Raw genomic sequence first — 17567 nt, 5'->3', positions numbered from 1 at the left:
TTAAAAGAAGTAAAAGAAGCAGTGCACATGCATCCCCAAAGCATTGCTAAAATAAAAAAGTTTGATGGTTTTCTATTGCCTCCTCTAGACTGTTTTGTTTGTGAGGATTTATTGATAAAATGTTAGTCTCTCTGAATTTTGATGCATTTGAAATGTTTAAGAACATCTCTTTAAGGAACTTTTTCTGCAACCTTTAACTTTTTCTAGTGGTTACTCTTATAGCAATCTGTTCAAATGAAGGGTGGGACACCCTGTGATAGCATAAGCTTTCCCTTTCAAAGAGGTAATTTGATTCATTTCTGAATCAAACATTGATTCACAGGCTCTCAGCATCCAAAACCAGTAGAGGAAAATACATATCTACAATTTTAAAAAAGAACACTCGTGCTTTTGGCCTATTGGGCCTGGGTGATGATAAATAGGTAAAAGGTATCTTTTAGACTTGAGTTTGGAGAAAATCATCTTACAAGTGTGAGGAGGAAGAATGAGAAAAATGAATATTTGCTTCTATTGTACAGAGCAGGAGTGGAAACTGTAAAAATATTTTCCACTTCAATTCAGTAACTATGGAAAATACTGCTCTAGATGAGGAAAGAAAGCAGGAAACAAAATGTGTTCGGAAAAGTGGAAAATACTTTTATATGATTACCTCTTATTTTCTTATTATTTACTTGCAAAATTTTCCAGCTGATTAGTCTGACTTTTATTTCTGCCCTTCTCCCTTTTTTCTTTAAGAAGTGCCAGTCTTTTTCCCCCTGAAAAAAGGTGAATTCTTGGCTCAGTCTAGGGAGGTCTGTTGCTCTTTTTCTCCTGCGGACGAAATTACAATTTTCCTTAAGCTGTGGGTCTGCTTATTGAAACAAGGAGAGGAAGAAAGATGACAGAAATCAGCTGCAGGCTTCTTTTAAAGATCAGACTTCAACCTTTCATATACAGGGATTTCACCTTTCCTGCATGAAAATACCAGATTTGCATATATGTCATAATGTTTTTGTGTATTGAACTATGAAAGTGTAGCTTTAGACAAATGAAGTTAAAAACTGCCTTAAAATAACAGTTGTTTTCTCTATGACTGTTTTTACTTCTTAGAGGATTGAGAGAAGTGCTTTAATCTATTTCTGTGAAAGCATTTGGAATACATAATTTATATTTTCCTAGCATGCAGTGTTGTAGTTGTTGTAATATTGCTGTCAAAGCTACCATTCCCAGTTTAAGTCCATCTCTCCTCAAAGTGGATTTTTAGATGTGTTTGCATGTGATGTGAGTTTTAGAGTGACTAAAGCAGTGGTGATGATGTTGAGGGGTGTGTTGTTTAATGTAGTCTTTTAGGAGATAAAGTTAGCTTGAGAACACAGATAATTTGGACATATTTTGCTTTGCTCTCAAGTTGGCAGTGGATAATTTTCATACAACAGATGTGTTTGATTATGGCAACCTGGGGCGTGAAATGGCTTCTGATGCTAAAACTAGTGGATTTAATACAGTGCTGTGCTGTTACTTCTACTGCAGAGATGTCTAGACACCCCAGCCAGGGAGCCAGGCTCCCAGGTACTGAGCCCTGAGTACCTGGGTAATAAAAAGCCTCTTCTACACTCTAACAGCTTTAAAAAATACCTGAAAAGCATGTTGGTCATTCCAAAATAAAGCAAACCAAACAAAACCTAAAGTCTGTCTTGGCTGTGAAACTCTTATGTGAGGAAAGAAAAGGAAGGCTTTGTTTGACTAATTCCCTCTCTGGGTTTGTTCCTTCTGGCACATCTCCAGCCTGCACAGCCCAGTGTGGATCCCATGCCTGTTCCACTGGTGACCATGTGAAATGTATATGTGATGATGCCTGGATTTTACAATGGGCTGTGACCTTTCACCAGCATCCTCTGTGTGGCATGGGATTTGTTTGTTTTAAAGAAAAAACACATGCAAATTAGTAGCTAATAATCCAAACCTATGTTTGGATATATGAAGTCTGCAATCCAGGATATGAAGTAATGAATAAATTGTTGTCATTGGTCCTTGTGGCTTCTAGCATTTTATCTGAGCCAAGTCAGCTGCTTCAGCAAATGCTTTCCTAGGCATGGCCCACTCCCACGTGAGCTGCTGCTGCTCTCCTGAATCAGCATTGTGCTGTTCTGACTGGAGCACAAATAGCAAATTTCCTGAGGGCATTGCTGCAGATGGGGCTCTCACTGCCAAGACAAGCAGACTGGGTGTTTGTGTACGTCTGCAACGTATCATTAAATGGGAGTCCCATTTCTGTGGCATTAGAGAATATTACCATGGATTTTGTTTTAAATTAAATGTGGTAGAAAACTGGGTGATTCTGACCAAGCCTGGAGAAGAGATGAATGCTCGTGGCCAGAGCAATGGTCACTGCCATCCATCACTTCTCCTCTCCTCAGTCTGACAGGAGACAAGGTGAACCTGAATCCCTTTGGGGGCACTCCTCCCCTTGTCATCTCTCCATCAAGCAGCAGTGTCACCTGCAGTGACAGCACTGACATGAGTAAGTGGCTTGCAGGGATACAAGGAAGCATCACAGTGAAGAAAATTTGTCAGCTTTAATTAGCAGGGTTGAATGATGTCTTGAAAGCCTGTAGGTATAAACAGACAAATAAGCTGGTAGAATTAAAAACAGATGTTAGATTTTAACTCCCTTAATAACAAAATCCCTCATGTCCTTCCCATTAAAAAAAAACCACCTAATTGTCAGCTAATGCCCAATTCTATTTATACATTTCTCATTAACATGAAGATTGAGCATAATATATTCAGGAAGATAACATGCTTTTTATTTGAATGGAGGTGGCTGTTGGTATTTATCAATTTTTTTTGCTGTCCCTTTGGTCCTAGCCTCTTGACTTAAAAACTGGCCAAACCATGTCTCGAATTCCATAAATTCTTGATCCTTCAGAAGAAGGTAAAAAAATTTCTCTACTAAAATCCTAGAAAAATGTAATCCAGAGTATTAGAAGACACTGAAAACTCTTAATGTGAAGCTCATTTAATGTAATACAAAGATGTTTTAAAATGAGAAACCCCTTCCAGACGTGCTGTTTTCAGAGTCCCTGTGCTTTCCAAAGCAAGCTGGTAATCATGACCATATGGAACTGGAAACTGGAGCAGGTCCAGTGCTCATGTGAACAGCAGGATTGCACAGCTCTGACCATGGCTGTGGCATGGGATGCAGCACAGGCTGTGCCAGCTGTATGCTTATTTAAAAAGGGGGAGGAAGTGGGAAGAAAAAACATCATGGCACCCCCAGCCCTCAGGTGAATTTGTCACATATCCACTTTGATTTATTTTGGAATTTTGTTATTGGCAAATGCCCCTTGAAGTGCAACTTGAAAGAGCTCAAGGCCAGGCTGGACAGGGCTTGGAGAAGCCTGTTCTAGTGGAAGGTGTCCCTACCCATGGCAGAGGGGTGGAGGCAGATCATCATCAAACCCTTCTGGGATTCTGTGAATGCTTTGTGTGCTAAGTCTACATAACATAAGAAAATTTAGGCTTTAATTTATCTCCAAGGTCTGGATTTGGGCTGGAGGTGCACAGTGTCTTGGAAGGAGGATCATGGAGATGAACACAATCCTGGAGCAAAAGGCTTGCTCAATAAACCCAACCTGGAGACATGAAATGCTTCCTGATTGAGGAGATGCTTGTGTTTTCAGCAGTCTGTTACTGGGATGCCAAAAAAGACTGTATTCAGTAGAATCTGAAACATTAGAATTTTTTTCCTGGTTTTGGTTTTTAATAGTTGGTGAATTCCTTGGTCTATTCCTTTAACATTATCTAGGGTTTCTTGTTTAATTTATTTAATATCAATAGTTTCAAAATCAACAAGAAATGAGGAAAAGAAACCCCAATCCCCAAGCTTGTGCCTCCTTGGCAGAGCAAGCTGTGCTACACACGTGCTTGCTGAAACTTGAGCAGGCTCTGTGCTCAAACCCTGAGCTGGAACCTGATCTGTGTCCATTTATGTGAAAGAGTCTTGCCATGAGCTCACTGGGCTTTACTTCACACTCTCTTTTTGTAGCAGAGGTTTATCAGCCAGTTTGAACCCTTGTGGGATTTTTTTTTTAAAGACTTCAGCTAGCTCATCCATTTGCTTTGTGTTTAGAAATCCAGCTGTGTTAATTCCTTAAACCTTCAGTCCATATTTTGGCAAATACATCTCTGCAGTTCACATCACATGGTCACAAGTACTTTTCTCTGTAACAAAGCTGGCCAGAAGGTCTACACTATCAGTGAGACAGAAAATACTGGTTAACCTAGAGAAACTAGAATCTCCTCCTGATATTTTACTGCCTTAATCTTGGAAAAGTTTAGCTTGTCTATGTATGTGGCTTTTAAGACTTGCAGTAAATACAACATTAGTAATGATAGAAGACAAAGTGTGTTTGAATTTTAGTTTTTGTTGAGAGGATTTCTATCCATGGACAGAACAGGCTCACATCTTTCAGTGTTGCAAACCACCAAACTTCATAGTCTGATTCTTTGTCTCCCTTTGTAGATAGTATTCTCCTTTGGAAAAAACTAGGCAGAATACCATCCAGCCTGGTAGTTCCAGTAGAAATGCCCAGAAGACCTTCTTCTAAATACAAGTGTGTTTAGATTGTTAAAAACTACTAAATAAAAATATCTGTTTCAGGCAAAGTTGTGTGCTGTTTGCATCAAGGAGGGCAAGATGATTACTTTCTCTAGGCTGTGGGAGACCAGTAACATATGCCATCCTTACATCCACTTGGATTGATGAATACCAGATGGAAGTCATGCAGAATGTTTTCTGTAGTACACATAAGTATTGCTGGCAGCTTTTCAGTTTTTGATATAGCAAAAGACAGTTGTACTTGCTTTACTGAGTTGAGATAAATGCCTGCAGTCTCTAAAATCTGTCTAGGAGAACCATTGAAGCTCTGAAAGTTTTCAGTGATCCTTCCTTTATTGTTGAAGGATCAAGACTCTGGCTATCACTGAATACAAGTGCTTGGTACAGACAATCTCTTAGTAGCCATTAGTGCAGATGAGTGGCTTTTTTTTCATTAATTTTTATTTAAATCTTAGATGTTCATTCTGGTTTTCCTCCAGTAACCAAAGATGAATGTTGAAATATTCACTAAATTGCCTTTCATGAATAACACTTGACTGCTGAATTTAATTCTTCTGTTTCTTTTCCCCAGAACTTTGTCCATCTTTTCTTTTTGGGTCTTGCAGCTGCATTTAATTTGCATCAGTGGAGTCATCAATTGTGACCTAAAACAATGAACTGTGCAGTGCCAGCAGAGTCATCTTTTGTGAATGCTCCTGACTTTGCTTTTCTGACTGTGCTCACTTTCTAACTGTGCTTTGATTACAGCAGTAACAACGAATCTGGAGGTATTATTAGCATTATTATTATTAGAGTGGTGGTCTATTGAAATACCCTCAAGTGCAGCTGTTTTGTCACTGCTTTTGATGGTCCCTTCCTCAGTGGTTTGCTCTCAAGGGGTTTAACTGGCTGTTATTTTGTGACTCCTAGTTTTTAAGAGAATGGTTGGCAGTGATTTCTCTTCTGTAACCTTAGCTTGGGATTTGGGTGTGATTTCCATGTGGCTGTTATTTGTTTCCACCAGCCCCATTTGTGACTGTTTGACATAATTCAGTTAAGACCAGTTTGACATAATTTCAGGTGAGACTAGAAATAAATAATAATAAATAATGGAAATAATAAATAATGGAAATTCATACTGAAAAACTGGCTGATACACTGGCTGCTGTGGCCTGCTTGTGCAAGGGTTCAAAAGAGACTGAACCATGCGGTGGTTTGAGGAAAAACAGTTCTGTAGCCCATTTCCTTTGGGAAAAAGGAGTGGGATTATTAATAGCCACAAAGACTTACTCTGGGGAACTGCAAATTGTCTCCAGTTGCTGAGAGCAGCCCAGTCTCCCACAGCAGGGGAGTGTGTATTACCTCCCACAATCACCAAATCCAGCCAGTTCTTTGCCATGGAAGAGCTCAGCTGCTGCTGACAAAGGAAACTGCACAAAAGCAGAGTGGCCAAGTCAAGGAAAGGGTCGAGAAAGTTTGTTTTTGGGTGGGCTTTAGCCTTGGCCCTTTCAAACCCACTGCACTTGAGTGTGAATTTTTGGAAGGTGGTGGCTTGTACAGTGCTGTATTGGATTAATTTGTTAGGCCCACGTGCCAGTCCAGAACAAACCAGGACATTTGGACAATGGTACACTATGGACACTGATCCCTGAGCTTGTGCAGATCAAATCATTGTCCAGCTCAGCATTTGCTGCTTTCACAGTGTGGTGTTTATGGAGCTGTACTGGAAGCAAATAAAAGAATACCAATGCTGTTTTGCAGGGATAGTGAATGATACTCCAGATGATTTCAGTGATGAACATTTATCACAGCATGCAGTTATATTGGTACAACTGAGGGAAAGAGCAGAAAACTGCAGCATTTTAATGAGGGCAAGAAGGGAGAGGTGGAGTGAAGCAGGAACTTCTCATGCTGGCTTTGCCACAAAGGAATACACGTTGTGCAACTCTGCTCTGCAAATTAAATGTTCTGCTTTCATGCCCTTCTTATTCTGCAGGCCTTAATTAAAACCCCATTTCCTTTGATTCATGGACTCAAAACTGGGTAATGACGTTAAACAAACAAGTATCTGACTAAATTTCTATCTACCAGATTAATTTTATAATAGCTTAGCGAATAATGGCATATCATTAAGGGTGGATAGTGTAATTAAAAGCAAGTAAGATTGACAATGGAAGTGGCCATCTTTCTGGGATCTTGTTGATTTCAGTTTGCTTTTCAAGAAAAAGAAAAGAAGGTGCATTTTTCATCACAAATTACTTAAATTTTGCAATTATCCCACCACAAAATGTGCATTCATTTCCCAATTACTTGAAAAACAAAAAATGAATGTGGAATGACCATATTTCTGAATAGTGAGGCAGACAAGCCAAAAAATCATCATATGCTTCAAAAATTGATTATCAATGAGTTCTTTGTCCAAGCCTACTTTCAAGACTATAAACAGTATCATACCTAGGATAAAAAGATCAGTGGCTGATGTAAACTAAATTCAGCTAATTAACCCAAGATGATATTGTTTACCTTCTCAGCTGTTTTCTGGTAGCTTGTTGGCTCTCCATTTGCCTGATTAGTGTCAAGCATTGTTGCAGCCACTATTAAAGCAGAGCTGTCAGGGCAAACACAACCCCTTTGCCATGTGTGCCATTTGCAGGTTAGTGTGCTGCATGGGGGTCATTTTTTGGTGGTGCTGGCTTGTTTGCTCTGTGGTCCCTGCTTTTTAGCTCTCACAGAGAGGAATCCTCCATGGTAATCTCATAATAATTCTTTGTTATATGAAGAAACACCTTCTCCCAAACAGGCCAGAGAATAGGGAAGCAAGCTTTGTGACACTTAAGCAGAATGTTTCTATAAACTATATTTGGCACATCTAGCTCTGGGGTTCCCAGCACAGGAAGGACATTGGCCTGTTGCAGCAAGCCCAGGTTGACTGGAGGGCTGGAGCAGTTCTGTAAGGAAAGGCAGGCATTGTTCAGCCAAGGCTTCAGGATGACCTAATTGCAGCCTTTCAGTTATCTGAAGGTTTAGATTAAGATATCAGGAAGAAATTCTTCCCTGTGAAGGTGAGGAGGCCCTGGCACAGGGTGCCAAGAGTAGCTGTGGCTGCCCCATCTCTGGAAATGTCCAAGGCCAGGATGGATGGGGCTTGGGGCAACCTGGGCTAGTGAAAGGTGTCCCTACCCATTGCAAGGACTTGGAACTATTTAATCTTTTATGTCCCAAGTAATTCTGGTGTTTTGTATTTTGGAAGGAGTCCTTATTTTAGGTTAGGACTTCTGCATTAAAATAAGCAACATGCTGTGCTGGACACTGCAGGAGTTGATCATGTTCCTGCATCCATCCCTATTATGTAGTTGAAAGTGAGTTTGTGTACAGAAATGGCTGTAGCTTCCTTCTAGGTGTGTGGGAGCTTGATGAGTTGTCTTCTGTACAAGAAGTGGAAATAGAAAATGTTTTTTGTTTCACAGAGAATTGTCTTAATTGCCTTTTTTTTGAAACAGGTTTGGTACTTCATTTAGCTGGTGAGTCCAGATAAAATGAGGCATAGTAGAGTATCTATGCAGGAAAACATTGCTCAAAGGGTGATTGTATGCTGTAAGAATAACATTGTGTTAGCCTCTATTTCCTTTTAACTTTTAGAATCAAGCTATTGGTTCTTCCAACAGTTAAAAATCTTTCCAATAACTTACAAATCTACTTGGTAACAAAAAGCTGACTTAATCACTTGATTTCAACAACTGAGTCCTAACAGAAGTGTTGCACAGAGCCAAATTTATTCATAAACTTCAGCCACTGCTGATATTGGTGCTCTGGTTTCTGCAACACCTGGATGGTGATTATGGAGGAATCTCCCAGTACCAGTCTGAAAGACTTCCAGTATGAGATTTAGCAAAAGATTGTCCCTCTGTTCTGCAAGGACTCCTTGCACAAAGACAACTTGCCTTGATGTTCAGGCCCAAACCCAAGCTACATCTATCCTCCTCATGGAACAGGGTGCAGCACACCTTTGATTAGCCCTTGATATTTTACTGGCTCAGGCTGCTCACATCTGTCACGTACCCTATGCAAAATAATAGTCCAGAATCAGAACTTCTGTGCTTCAATATGTGTGTAGGCTGTTCAGCTTGTCATGATTGTCAGTCTCCAGCTTCTTTCCCTTGCATTACACCAGCCAGCTGGAACTCTGATAAAGGAGTTATGTACAGTGATGACAAGAATTGATTTCCAATTTCCTGTAGAATGACTCTATCATCACTTGTGACTCAGGCAATTTAGTTTATATTACAGTGCTGTCTGGGGGCTGTAGATCACCCTGACAGTCATCTAGTCACAGGGCATGCTGATTTTGACGAGATATTGAAAGGGATTTTACAAGATTTTCCTTTGTGATACAACTCAAAGTACCTTTTTCTATTGTTGGCTCACGTGTAAAGAGATTTTGTATGAGACAGAAGTATTAGGCTCAGTTTGTCTAATTTTCCCTTAATCTTTGTGTTTGAGAACCTGTGAAAAGCTGAGTAGATTTCTTGTGTTGGATCTGGTTTAGAACCTGTAGCGTCTGTGTTAGGTCAGACAGAAGTCTCAGGGTCTTTTCTGGAGTGGAGGGGCAGATGCTTAGGGCAAGAATGTAAGAAAGAGACAGGTAGGAGTGGTCCATTCCTGGGAAATGCTGCCATCAGCTGTCTGGAAACCTTGCTGGGTTGGGTGAGCAGTGCCATACAGAAACCTCATTCAGGTTTGCATTTGCTAAATGATGTTCTGATTTGCTCTGTCAATGCTGGTTACTCTGCACTTTAGTGACCTCATCCATCATCTTCTGACACTGCTGACCTGGAGCTGCTTGTGGAGCTGGTGGGAGCCTGGTGTGCTGCTGCTGCAAACACTGCCCCTGTCCACTGCTAACTGGAGCACAAAGCCCAGCTGAGGAGAGCGCTGAGGGGCAGGCAGTGAGTGATTTGGGCTTCTCTGACATTCAGTTATAAAAAGCCAGGACTGGATTTGTGCTGGGAAGTTCTTCCAGCTTCCCAGCCATGGCTGAAGTACAGGATTTGATAAGCTAAACCTGTATGTATCCCTTGGTTATATGTATGGAAGGGCTCGAGGAACACTATAATTAGTATATCACAACATACTTACTTTTCTACCTAATGCAATGACATTTCTTCCCCTGCCTTAGTAATTAATTAATGTTTGGAAAATATTTAAGAAATGTAAAGCTCCCAGTAAGAGGTAAATGCTATTAATTGTAATTGCCAAGTAGATTATTTCTCAGCTTTCACATGGTTCTGTTCCCTCTGGTTAAACACCGAGGGATGTTTCCCTTCAGGGTAGCTCCATAACTCCTGTTCTCATTGCATGGCTGAGATAATACAGTTTGTGCTTGTTTTGTCAGCAGGAGGGGGAGACAACTACAGTGCTAGAAGTTTTCCAAGGGTTGCTCAGGTGTCTTTTAATTATGGTGAGGTAAAAATATCTTGTCTGCAAAACAGTCCAGATTGCTGAATTAATATCCCAGCTGGGTCTCTAACCTGAGTGATCACCTCACCTGCATTTCTGCAGATTGCAGACTTGTGCAGAGAGTGGTTCAGCTTGGCTATCCCCAAAATGATTTCTCACCTTCATTTTCCTGTGCTCCATCCCCTGTACATGAACGCCTGACACTGTGGCTCATGTTGTGCTGCATTAATGGCTTCAGAGGACTGAACATGGCAGTAAAATGGCTCTGTTCATACCTGCCAGGTATGAGCTGTATTAAACAGTGCATGTGATGCATTTTTAGCCAGTGATCAAAGGGATTGGGGAAGACATACCCCAGGGATCTTATTTAATTGCTGTTAAAAGGATTTTAATAGACAAATGAAGGATTGTTGAGAGGACAGCATGGTGGGGGAACTGCTCTCACTTGTGGATATTCTGTCTGTTGCCTCATTGCATTGCAGAGATGAGCTAAGAAACTCACCCCACTGGGCTGCTGCAGTGGATGACACAAGCCCTTCAGGAAGGTCAGCCTGGGAGGTGGCAGCAGAATTTGTCCTTTGTGTGAGAGAGCAGCAGGAATGCCTGGAGCTCTGCCTTGAGGTGGATGATGAGCCAGGGGAGAGTTTCAGGTCAAGGTTAGCAGGAGGACGTCCTTTTACCAATATTGTGATGGGTGTCTGCCATGGATTCCCTGATTAGGAAAAAGAAGTGGGGCAGGAGGAAGAAACCTTGTGTTTGGAGGCCCCTCTCCTTGTGGAAAACTTTGCCCACCTCAATATCTGCTGCATCCCAGCAAGACACAAGCAATCAAATGGTTTCTCAAGTACATTGTTGAAAAATTTCTTTGCAAAGGGATCAAGGAGCTGACCAGGGGAGCTGCTCTGCTCCTCACACTTAAAAACGAGAAAGAACTGTTGGGTGAGTCTGGGAAGGTGAGCTCAGAGACAGCAAGGTTGAGATGGTGGAGTTCAGAATGCTAAGGGTGATTTAATCTCTGCTCTTTCTGGCCAGTCAGATTTGTGAGTGCTGGAGCTCACTGGCAGGTAGCAGATGATCCCTGCAGCTGCAGGGGTCTGCCAGAACCTCAGGTAAGAGCTCAGATGACCTTCCTCAGAGCCTGAAGTGAAAGGGGAGCTGGGCACTCAGGGAGGGGTGGACACACACTCTTGTAGGGATGGCTGCAGAGTCTGTGAGCCCTACAGGACATCCAGAGCCATGAAGAAATTCTGATCCCTGTGTCCTACTGGCCTTTTTTTCACTGATCTGTCTTGCTTGGCAGGCACGCTGTTAGGAAGTCTTCTGCCCACAGATGATTGCATCAAGGCAGGGACAATTCAAGGTGTAAAGCTCTGGGGACAGAGTTACTGTGGAGCTGGTACATGGAAGCAGCTGCCAGGGCTCCTCCTTTGGCTGTCTCCAGGGAAATGGGTGTAGGAAATTCCTCCTTCTCAATGAACTGCATGGAAATGGAGTTCTCCAGTGGAGTGCTCTTCACTTGGCAAGTTTTTTCTCTAGTGATATCCACTTAGTTCCTAACAAAAATGTATTCAGAAGATTAGTGGCAGTACACTTGGAAGCTGGAACCACTCAGGACTAATGATATAATTACTCTCAAAAGCCATTTGTAAAGCAATTATGTGCTATTGTTCTCTTTTGTTCTGTATCTTTATAAAAGTGAGCCATCTTGGCAGGCTGTGATGGGCATGTGTTGAGCTGGCTGTTATGTAAGAATACAAATAATTTGTGTGCATATTTATAAAAGAAAAACAATGCTTTTACAGTGTGACTGATTTGTTTCGATGTAAAAATCTTTGTACAGGAACATGTTTGCTGTTTCAATTTCTGATGTAGCTGGTGTTTTTCAATACATAGTCTTGTAATTTCTGTAGAAAATTTTGTGGGTTTATTTAGCTGCTCTTCACAGCCCAGGCTGTTTCTATGCATGTGCAATATAGTGTGGGGAGTGCTGTGCTTGTTACCTGATTAAATGTTAATTTATTTAAGTTTTTTTAAAAAGATTTTTTTAAAGTTTTATTTGTTTAAGGTTCTTTTTTAAAACTTTTTTCTTGTGTTTTGTCCTGATCCTGCTTGTGTGCTACCACAAGGAACAGGCCTGATGATGGAGTTCAGCTACAAATTTTATATGTGGAATGAATTCTTTTTCCTGTTGAAGTCTGAATGCCATATGTGACCCAAACCATTAGGAAGCACCTTCCAGTGAATATTGCTGAGCTATGTAGAAATCATCCTGAAAGTATTTCAGGTGTATACATGAGAGGCTGCTCATTGAAGCATCATACAATTCTTTGAAGTGGAGGTGCCTGCAGCACTAATAATAGAGAAATTTGGCATGATAGCAGGGAAAAGCTGTCATGAGGCATTGTCAGTTCACCTGCCAAAGCCTTTTAAGTGCTAATTTAGATATCCACACCAAACTTAGACCAGAGATGCTTTGCAAATCTGAACTAAGCTACTTCAGGAAAAGGAGCTTCTCTTGTTTAAAACACAATGGAAGAAGATAACAGGAAAAGAACACACAACTGACATATGAAATGCCTTCTTTGATGGCTCATACTGTCACACTGCATGAATGTGTGTGTTTGCCCTTTCTGCCCCTCTCAGCCTGTAATGTCTCTTAACCAAATTTAACCAGATTTGGAGAAAGGCACTCAAATGTACTATGTTCCTGCAGGAGAATAATTGCTGAAAACCATCTGTGAGCAAAAGCCCGGGGTGTGAGCTGACTTCTTGCACTGGACCCCCAGGGGAAATTGTTCTTCTGTGTGTCTGAACTGTGGGAAAGCTTTCCCATGCCAGGGAGCAGCAAGAGCAGGACAGGCAGGGAGTTAAGGCTGGAGACAGCAAAGAGCAGCACAGTGGAGAGGCAGAACACCACAGCACCTGGGCTGGATGAGCAGAGCTGGAAACGAGTGGTTTTTTTCCAAAGAACCCTTAACAAAATATTTTTCTGTGCATGCTGTTTCTGATGATGTAGATACACAATGGTTTCTTAGAACTGCTTGTCTTAAGGAAGAGATTCTTGCCAAGAATGAACATCAACATTTGTTTCAGCAAACACTGCTTGCTTCCTGCCCGGTCTGCGTGCAGCCTTGGAGGGAAAAGCAAACACATGGTATTTGCAAAAGATGTATTTTATTTGAACAAAATTTTGCCCACATTTTCACATATGATGACAGTGAATTCACATATCTGTAAGTGGCTTTTTGGAGCTGATAACATCTAGAGCAGGAGTGGGAGTAATTTATACGGAAATTATTTGCCATACGTGTCTGTTGGAGCCATTTACTAAAAAAAATATTAATTGTAATTAAATTAATCTGGTCCTGTGGAAATATAATTTTGACAAAGTGTGTTTCTTACTGCCACAGACTGCTGTTAGCTCAGAGTTTTATGTGTTGTTAGTAATTTAAATACTGTACCAGTCAAAATAACTGCAAATTGCTGGTACCAGATGTCATCAATGCAGAAAATAATTTCTCCATCCTACCTTTATTTTCAGTAATGTAATGGAAAATATTGAAGATATTGTGCAGTTAATTAGGACATTAACTTTTATCTAGTAATCTTATATTTTGTTTTCTAAAGAAAATGTTTTCTTCTGTATGGAGCTCAGGGGATGAAGCATAACATTGTTATTAATTCCCTGACTGGAGGAACTGGTGGGGAAGATGCAGATAACTTGAAGTCACTCTTCCTATGTACCAGCTTATGTGCATAAATTAAAATATCACTGAGGAGATGGGGAGAACTGGGCCAGCTTTCAGTGGAGCCCTTGGCCTTGGAAGCACCATGATTTTGACATGGAAGTTTGAGGCTTCAATGTAGAATGTGAACAAGCTGAGGAACCTTGGATCTGTTTGCACAAGTGGTGAGGAGTTAGTCTGGGGGCTGTGGGTGCAGAAGGGGAGCCACAGGGATGGACTTGCATCTTCATCATCCTCTGAGGGTTCCTGAGGGACTAAAGTATCAACCTGAGAACAACCACACAGAGGGTCTAGAGGGTCTAGACCGTTCTAGAGGGTCTAGACCGTTCTAAAGGGTCTAGACCGTTCTAGACCGTTCTAGAGGTTCTAGAGCGTTCTAGAGGTTCTAGAGCGTTCTAGAGCGTTCTAGAGGTTCTAGAGCGTTCTAGAGGTTCTAGACTGTTCTAGAGGTTCTAGACTGTTCTAGAGCGTTCTAGACTGTTCTAGAGCGTTCTAGACTGTTCTAGAGGTTCTAGAGGTTCTAGACTGTTCTAGAGGTTCTAGACTGTTCTAGACTGTTCTAGAGGTTCTAGACTGTTCTAGAGGTTCTAGACTGTTCTAGAGGTTCTAGACTGTTCCAGACGTTCCAGACGCACTGGGAACACTGGGAAGCCCACTGAGGAACCATTGCAGGTCTTGATTGTCCTCAACCTGCACAGGAATGGACTTGGACAGGGTCCCCGTGGCAAGAGCCATCCAAAAGTACTGAATAGAATGTTTCAAAATGTCTTTTTATAACATCAGTAGTTTGGGATATGTGATTTAATTAATCTGTGAATATTATAGAAGTCTGGATTTTTTTTCATGCATGGTATGGGAATTAATTTTTTGCTGTTTTAACACTTGTAGAAGTTAACAAAACAATTAACCAGATTTCCCAGCTTAGAAAGAGCTTAGACTATGTAACCTACTATCTGTATAATTTCCTCTTTGTACTTGTTGCTGAAGTGCATTTGTTGCTTATTTTAGTTTTCTTCCCCAGTGAAAAATCAATTTTATTATGTTAGCACTGTGTTTTAAACCACTGTGCAATTTCTATTTTATTATTTAAAAGTGGAACAGCCTTAGAATCTTCTTCAGGGTAGAAAAATTAGTTAATAGAGAAAAGGCAGATGGAGAAAAAGAAAAGCTTGGCAGGGAGTGGGGAGATGTGAGACCTTCCAGGGAAGCCTGTTGAGCATGTTTGAGAGGAAATCTGTGCAAGCATGGCCTTGTTCCTTTTGTCCTTTGGATCCATGTGGTTCATAGCCATGATGAGCATGGTGAACCTCAATGACATTTAATGTATAATAAGAAATTATTTTGCTGGTCTCACTTGGGGATATGATTTTATTACTAGACTCAGATCTATTCCTTTTCTTCTTTTGTAAGGCTTTCTGGGATGAGAGTCCCTTCCTAACAAAATTGAAGAGTTAATGCAGAATTATTTTCTTCTTTTCTTGTTTTGCCATAGGTAGTTAATAATAACAGCAAAAGAAAATAGGAGAGTAAATAGGAGTAAATTCCACACAGTGAGAAAACTGAAGAATGTGAAGGACTTGCCCTTTGTACAGTAAAACATATACTGTACTTTGAGTTTTTTGTTTCATATAATTATGAGAAACTAGTGTGGATGCTTTTCTTCTAATTGGTAACTTTAAATTGACAGTTCATTGTAGATGGGATAATCAGTTGAATTTGCATTTCTGAACTTGCAGAACAGTTTTGCAAGAGTTCTTAGAGAATCTTTTAGCTCTGTTCCTCAATGTTCCTGGTAAGAATAGAATTGCAGAATTAATATTCCAATGTTTATTAACATCTGTGGGGTCACTTTCAGTATAATTCTTTGTTTTCTTGTCACTCCTAATCTGCTTCTAAAATGGCACTGGAAAGCAAGTAACATTTGTAATCCACCTCTGCACCAGCTCATGTGAAGGGGATGTAATTAAACATATTTTTGACGATTATGGCATGTAATAAATGACCCTGACCTGACTAAGGAACAACATTGATCTGGACTACTTAAAAGCAGCTAATGCCAAAAAGTCTTTAGAAGCAAATGCCTCTTGAAGATCACCAGGAGGCAAGAGAAACTCCCCAGAGCTGCAGCTTTTCATGGTGTACAATATGTTTGATCACTGATCTGTGCTGGCTGGTGTAATGTGGATTTATAAATCCTGATGGAACTACTTCCATTCCCCTTTGGTACAGATAATGACCCCTGGGATATTTAGTTTCAAGAGACGTCGCTTTAAAAGAGAGGTTTGATTAAGGTACACAAAACAGGTCTTCAGTGGGTGCAAACAGAAATACAGGAAATTCTATTTAATCCTAAGAAGAAGCAATTTTACTGCAAGAGGGTGACCAAACACTGGAGGAACAGGTTGTCTGAAAGGGACATCCTTGGAGATACTCCAAACCAAACAAGACACAGCACTGAACATGCTGTAGGCTTCACACAGTGGGATTGGACTAAGTGATCTCCAGAGGTGCCTTCCAACCTCAGTGACTCTAAGATGAGCCACAGTCACCTGGCATACCCTTTTTCATTATTATGAAGTATTTTGTTCTTCTTTCCTGCCCCAGAAAGAGTTCAGCAGAAGAAAGAGAGGATGTGAAGATAGAATGAATTTTACCAAGCTTAGGATTTTCATCTGTGTGGAATGTAACTCATTCAATACTTGTTTATACCTCTGTGCTGGGGGGAGGACAAATTGTGGATTAATTAGCTTGTGCAATACTGGCTGTGCAAGTTCATGTGTGGTCTGCTCCTAGAAATGAGAAAAGGCTGCTGAAAATTTTAAGGAAAAGAAAAGCATGGAACTGGAAGGGAAAATAATGGTCTTTGTGAATCACCTAGGAGTATATGTTCATTCTGAGCACATACTTGGCTCAGCAGGTGGTGTTATTTACTGACCAAAGAACATCAGTCAGTGTGGCAAGCTATGGTCATTTGAAATCAGAAAAAACCATAATAATAAATACTGATTATATAGCTCCTATCTTTAATTTATTGCCCACAGTAGGTGGAGAAGATTGAAATTATAGTGGTGATTAAAAATGAGCAGACAGAAACTTAGCCAAGTAGTCTGACAGTTTGGAGAAATATCCAGAACTAAGTGGAAGGAATCTGCAACCTCTGCAGTGCCTCATTGTGCACCCAAAGCACGGCTGCCAGTGGTGGGAAAGGCAAGGCAGCAGGACATAATCAGAGATTAATGGTATATTCTCTGCTTGTCTCCAAATGGTTTGTGAATGAACACACTTGGAGAAGCAAAACCTTGGATCTGTGGGATGTACACTAAAGTTTCAGATTTCTTGAATGTGGTATTTGGTGGATACAAAAGATGATTCTGGGTGGTTATAGCAGAGAGTTCTATTTTGTATTGGAAGATTAAAACAGTTCTGTAGGAATTACTATGAAATCTCAAAACTTAGGAAGAATGGGACTCTCATTATTTCATGTGGGCAGAGGAGATAAAGAGCTTGAGATGGACTGTTTGGAAAAACTTGACATGAAATAAGTATGTAGCATCTCTAAAAATCAAATGTGTCTCCTTCCAGTGCTTCCTAAGAGGAGAGGATTTGAAGGAGAAGAGGTTGTCAGTGGCTCATATTCTGTGAAAAGTTCTGCATGTTTGGGAGGTCAAAACACATCACTGCTCCTGCATGGCCCATCAGGAGGGGCTTCTAGCAAAACCTAGAAATTCATCTCTTTGGCATCTCACGTGTGCAGGTGTTTAAAAGCCTGTGACATCAAGTGTTCC

General features: G+C 40.8%; 1 protein-coding gene and 1 long non-coding RNA gene across 5 annotated transcripts in view; one reads left to right on the top strand and one right to left on the bottom strand.

Moving 5' to 3' along the window:
- Window positions 1-2536: 2536 nt before the first annotated feature.
- On the bottom strand, window positions 2537-7192 carry LOC111937901 (uncharacterized). Its single transcript, XR_002868810.2, has 2 exons — window positions 7103-7192; window positions 2537-2588 (listed from the first exon to the last, which is right to left on the bottom strand). It is a non-coding gene; the product is annotated as an uncharacterized LOC111937901 (long non-coding RNA).
- LOC111937640 (uncharacterized) overlaps window positions 7173-17567 on the top strand; it is a 72108-nt gene continuing 61713 nt past the window's right edge. For 2 of the 4 annotated variants that reach the window (XR_015278339.1, XR_015278341.1), the window contains exon 1: window positions 7173-7232. The gene's annotated coding sequence lies outside the window, so the exon portion shown is untranslated. The remainder of the gene's footprint in view (window positions 7233-17567) is intronic. The other 2 variants (XR_015278333.1, XR_015278336.1) reach the window with 1 other exon arrangement.

This window comes from Cyanistes caeruleus, chromosome 21 (genome assembly GCF_971803275.1).
Source record: "Cyanistes caeruleus chromosome 21, bCyaCae1.hap1.1, whole genome shotgun sequence".
Lineage (NCBI taxonomy): Eukaryota > Metazoa > Chordata > Aves > Passeriformes > Paridae > Cyanistes > Cyanistes caeruleus.
The sequence above is the reverse complement of the archived record's forward strand: the minus strand, read 5'-3'. Positions and strand labels throughout refer to the sequence as shown.